This window comes from Oncorhynchus kisutch, linkage group LG14 (assembly GCF_002021735.2).
Source record: "Oncorhynchus kisutch isolate 150728-3 linkage group LG14, Okis_V2, whole genome shotgun sequence".
Taxonomy (NCBI): Eukaryota; Metazoa; Chordata; class Actinopteri; order Salmoniformes; family Salmonidae; genus Oncorhynchus; species Oncorhynchus kisutch.
Genome location: NC_034187.2, coordinates 19,830,498 through 19,836,596, shown reverse-complemented (window position 1 = coordinate 19,836,596; position 6,099 = coordinate 19,830,498).

Sequence of the window (6,099 nt, the reverse complement as noted above, 5' to 3'; positions counted from 1 at the left end):
TCCTCTCTACAGTTTATATATGTTGCTTTATTAAATTCAGTAGTTCTAAACCTGTGACTGCCTCCTGCCTGCTCCTCTCTACAGTTTATATATGTTGCTTTATTAAATTCAGTAGTTCTAAACCTGCGACTGGCTCCTGCCTGCTCCTCTCTACAGTTTATATATGTTGCTTTATTAAATTCAGTAGTTCTAAACCTGTGACTGCCTCCTGCCTGCTCCTCTCTACAGTTTATATATGTTGCTTTATTAAATTCAGTAGTTCTAAACCTGTGACTGCCTCCTGCCTGCTCCTCTCTACAGTTTATATATGTTGCTTTATTAAATTCAGTAGTTCTAAACCTGTGACTGCCTCCTGCCTGCTCCTCTCTACAGTTTATATATGTTGCTTTATTAAATTCAGTAGTTCTAAACCTGTGACTGCCTCCTGCCTGCTCCTCTCTACAGTTTATATATGTTGCTTTATTAAATTCAGTAGTTCTAAACCTGTGACTGCCTCCTGCCTGCTCCTCTCTACAGTTTATATATGTTGCTTTATTAAATTCAGTAGTTCTAAACCTGTGACTGCCTCCTGCCTGCTCCTCTCTACAGTTTATATATGTTGCTTTATTAAATTCAGTAGTTCTAAACCTGTGACTGCCTCCTGCCTGCTCCTCTCTACAGTTTATATATGTTGCTTTATTAAATTCAGTAGTTCTAAACCTGTGACTGCCTCCTGCCTGCTCCTCTCTACAGTTTATATATGTTGCTTTATTAAATTCAGTAGTTCTAAACCTGTGACTGCCTCCTGCCTGCTCCTCTCTACAGTTTATATATGTTGCTTTATTAAATTCAGTAGTTCTAAACCTGTGACTGCCTCCTGCCTGCTCCTCTCTACAGTTTATATATGTTGCTTTATTAAATTCAGTAGTTCTAAACCTGTGACTGCCTCCTGCCTGCTCCTCTCTACAGTTTATATATGTTGCTTTATTAAATTCAGTAGTTCTAAACCTGTGACTGCCTCCTGCCTGCTCCTCTCTACACTTGTGACAAGTAGGAAGAGATTCTTTCACATTTGATGGCTCTTCATTGTTCTTGCACAATTAAGTTATCAATGTGGTCATTTATGACCATTTGAACATCTTGGCCATGTTCTGTTATAATCTCCACCCGGCACAGCCAGAAGAGGACTGGCCACCCCACATAGCCTGGTTCCTCTCTAGGTTTCTTCCTAGGTTTTGGCCTTTCTAGGGAGTTTTTCCTAGCCACCGTGCTTCTACACCTGCATTGCTTGCTGTTTGGGGTTTTAGGCTGGGTTTCTGTACAGCACTTTGAGATATCAGCTGATGTACGAAGGGCTATATAAATACATTTGATTTGATTTGATTTGACCCTAGCCCCCCGACACATAAACTACTGCAGCATAAATACTGGAGGCTGAGACAGGAGGGGTCAGGAGACACTGTGGCCCCATCCAACAGGGCCAAACAGGAAAGATATAACCCCACCCACTTTGCCAAAGCATAGCCCCCACACCACTAGAGGGATATCTTCAACCACCAACATACCATCCTGAGACAAGGCCGAGTATAGCCCACTGTTTCATGCAACAGACTTAACAAAAGTTTAACCTTGAAAAGAAAACACTGCATAGGAGCATGCAAGGAGCAATGCTCCAGCGCCAGGACTGAAGGCGTTAGTTTTCAGTGCCCCACAGTGGTTTCACTACATAAACTACTCACTCATGTAGACATGGGGGGTTAGAGTCCACCCACAAACACATGCACACACACGCACGCACACACACACACACACACACACACACACACACACACACACACACACAGACACACACACACACACACACACACACACACACACACACACACACACACACACACACACACACACACACACACACACACACACACACACAAACAGAGCAGGCAGGGACTTTCCAGGGTCACTCATGTGAGAGCCTATTGAGGGCTGAAATGTGAAATTCTTTTGTGCAGCTTACAACTACAGTGGGCTAAAAACTGTCCAAGCTACGCCCAGAAATAAACATGTCACAAAAAGCTAGTGTTACCTAAAGCAACAGAGAGGGATTACAGCTCAAAACAGGGATTTAACTGACATGCAGCAGCAGCGAATTGCATTTCCGAATTTCATAATAGCTTATTACTTTATTATACAATATGCATATCTTTATCTATACTGAAGATGCCAATTGCATGCTCGCTCTAAACTTGAGACATACGTGGAATTGTGTTGTGTGACAAAACTGCACATTTTTAGAGTGGTGCAGGCCTACCTGCAGACTCTGTTGCCACGGCTGCAGGAGGGCACAGAGGAGCTCCTCTGGGAAGCGATGGAGGTGTCTCGCCTGCTTTCCCTGCTCTTGACAGATGTGGCCCGCGTCAACGGATGGGCCATGACGCAGGTGGCTACCTCCCGGCACCATCTCTGGCTGGCCCAATCCCGTCTGTCAGCTGCTCTCCAGAGCACATTTGCCACTCTCCCCCAGGGCGGACGTTTGGCCCAGGGGTTGATGATATTCTGGAGCGGACCGATAAGGTTCATAGGGACCGGGAGACGCTGAGACGGTTCATGCCGCCTCCTCAGGCCGGGTCCAAGGCAGACGGACCGTCGCCACCCACCTGCACTCGAACAATAGTGGGGTCCCTCTCCTGCTCATCGCCTCATGCCGAGGGATGACAGTAGGGAGGGGCACAGCATGCGGTGGAGCAACAACCTGTCAACCGTCACCACCACAGAGGGGAACCCAGGCGCTCGGGGCACCAGAGGCGGGCTACAGCAGGACCTCTGACACACCCTTCCCCGGCCTCGGCCGCTTTTCCCGGTCTCAAAGGGCAAAGTGGGGGGAGGGTGTGGAGTCCCACTGGGTGTTGTCAACAATGCTGGAGGGGTACCGACTCCAATTCCGGTGCCGGCCCTCATCCTTCAGGGGCCTTTGTGTCACCGCGGTGGCCGACCTCCTGAAGAAAACCCTGCTGCTGGAGATCTCCTCACTCCTGGACAAGCATCATTTATAATAATAATAATCCACCATAATTTGCAAATAAATTCATAAAAAATCCTACAATGTGATTTTCTGGTTTTTATTTTCTCATTTTGTCTGTCATAGTTGAAGTGTACCTATGATGAAAATTACAGGCCTCTCTCATCTTTTTAAGTGGGAGAACTTGCACAATTGATGGCTGACTAAATACTTTTTTGCCCCACTGTAGCTCACATAACCACGGTTACATACGTATCCTTTGTTTTTCATGGTTCGAGGTTAGGCCCCTTAGTTCCAGTGAAGGGTAATCTTAATGCTACAGCATACATTTTAGATGATTCTTTGCTTCCAACCTTGTGGAAACAGTTTGGGGGAAGGCCCTTTCCTGTTTCAGCATGACGTTGCCCCTGTGCACAAAGCGAAGTCCATACAGAAATGGTTTGTCGAGATCGGTGTGGAAGAACTTGACGTGCCTGCACAGAGCCCTGACCTCAACCCCATCGAACACCTTTGGGATGAATTGGAATTGAATTGGAAGGCTGTTATAGCAGCCAAAGGGGGACCAACTCCATATTAATGACCATGATTTTGGAAGATGTTCGATGAGCAGCTGTCCACATACTTTTGGTAATGTAGTGTATCTGTACAAAAAGGAGTTCCCATGCTCCCACTAAGACAAAACAGAATTAACAAGGTGTTTTCCCCACAGTAGTCTGTAGGTTATATTGTGTATAAAGGCTTTCACACATCGCAATGAATGTGTATCTAGCGTTCGTCTGCCGATCGTTCAGTGCGCTGTGTCCCACCCGCGGTAGACGTCTGACTACCAACATTTTCACAAAATTCTATATGTAAAATCGGTGGGCAAATTACGTTCAGAGGTGCTAAGTACTCTTAGACTGTAAATGCTATTGTTGTGTCTGAGCCCTAAGGAGTATTAGGTACATAAGATAAGACTCAGTCTCAAAGAATTGTGTGTTTCCTCCCATGCGTCTGTAGATTTCTTATTGATGAAACATAAATGTCCACATATAGGTACAGTGATAAATGGAGGTAAGCTAGATACTGTACAAATATTTTGACCTGAGAAGAGCTTACAAGCAGCTATCATCAAACACTGCATTTAGACAGGCGGAAGAATTCTGATATTTTTGACCAATCACATTAGATCTTTCCACATCAGCCCTTTTTCTGAGCTGATCTGATTGGTCAAAAGACCAATTAGTGAAAAAAAACTATCAGATTTGGGCTGCCTGTCTAACAAAGCCAATGAGGTGCAACAGGTCTTTGCCAGTAAAGGCTGAAATGTATTTGGTCACCTACATATTGACCAGCCTTTGCTAGTGTCTGCAATGTGTGGCTGGACTGAGCTGACTGACTATGAGCGGGCTCAGTGGGGGATGCATAGAGAGACACAGGGAGCTAAATGTGCTGCAACTGGAAATCCCCATAATCTCATCTAATTGTGAAACATGCTTGATTCTTTGGAGGACATCTGGCTATTTAATCAGTAGACACCCAGCTCATACAAGAGGCCCCCATGCAGCAAATGATCTTGTCTAATTCAGGAATGAGATAAATCGTTAAACTACAGCAAACTCTAAGACTAAAGCAAGATCAGCCCTGAACAACACTGTATCATGCAATAATGCATTTCTCAGCTGATTAGTTTGACCAATACTTTTAAAATGTTTGCCCAAACATCCAGCACCAAAGGAATAGTTCAATGCAAAATCAAAAATGTGCAAATCTCACTGCATGCATCTGGAGAAATGCAGGAGAAATCTGCAGTTGCTTGACAATACAACCCTTTTCCATTAAATTCACATCGTGCAGACTTGATTTAATACAACACTAGCACCATCTACTGGCTATTGTATCTATCTACTTTTACATGATGTGTTTTTTCAACCAAATGTACTCAAAAGGATCAGCTGATAAAAAAACATAAAGCTGACCTGTAGTGCAGACAGTTTGCATAATGTTTTTGGAGACTATCAGTGTGGTGATAGACAAGAGGGAGACAAATAAGAAAGAAAAAGAGGTTCCCAAACCTCTGGAGTGGTCTCATTTAAGACATCTCTGCCTTGGATCACATCCCCCATAATCCTGTCCTTGAGCTGGGCGTACTCCTCCTGACTCTGTGTGATGAATTCCAGCTCTGCCTGACAGCTCAGACATAATCCCCTGGTTACAGGGGGTAAAGAGGCCAGAGGTAAAAAATTTATTAAATTTTCCAGCCATCTAGATTGATTTTAGAAGTATAGAAGTAGCCTATGAAGTGCTGATTAAAAATATGAATTCATTAGGTCTAATGGTTTAATGAAGAGGAGAATGTTTATGTCGTTACCTGGGGTCTACGGTGGACCAGCTTCCACTCCACTTCTGGTCTAGAAGATTGGCAGAAGAGAGGAAGATATCATCATCAAACTAAAATAGGCACAACCCATGCTTTGTCCCAATAATATTGTGTGATTGTATGCCTATTCAGTAACCTATACTCAGGACTTACCTCTCAAACCAAGCTTTGATATCTTTATCCAGAGTCTCCATGGGATAGGTTGTCTGATAGGTTGTCTGGTTGTCTCTATATGAAGCAGGATGGACTGCAGCCTGTCCCCGTGGCCCTGATGAGAGAGGTCACACTGGAATAGGGCCTGCCATGTCTCCTGGTTGGGAATGAGGCCCTTCTCCATCAGTTCGGCATACAGGGCCCCGGCAGTGGCACCGTCACCATGCAGTACTGCCCCCATGATGGCATCGCCATACTTACGCGGTGATGGCCCTCTTGATGGGTGTGATAGCGCCTCCTTCCAGCGTTCTGATCGGCTGAAGTCCTTTATGAGCATTGATGCCATCATCGTCAAAGCGATGGGGGGTTTGGTGAAGTCAATTTGAGTCACTCCCATTCTGAGGCAGTGAGAGGGTGGTCTGGGGGTTCCACTCTCTTATTCTTTCTGGGGAAGTCTGGTTCTTCCTCCTACAGGGCCGCCTCAGCCCTCTTCTTTTGGTATTCAGTCAGGGAGGGGAGGACGGCAGGAAGGGACAGAAGAGAGGAGGCTATTTTTACAAGATTAAGGGTGGGACACAGCCTGTTGAAT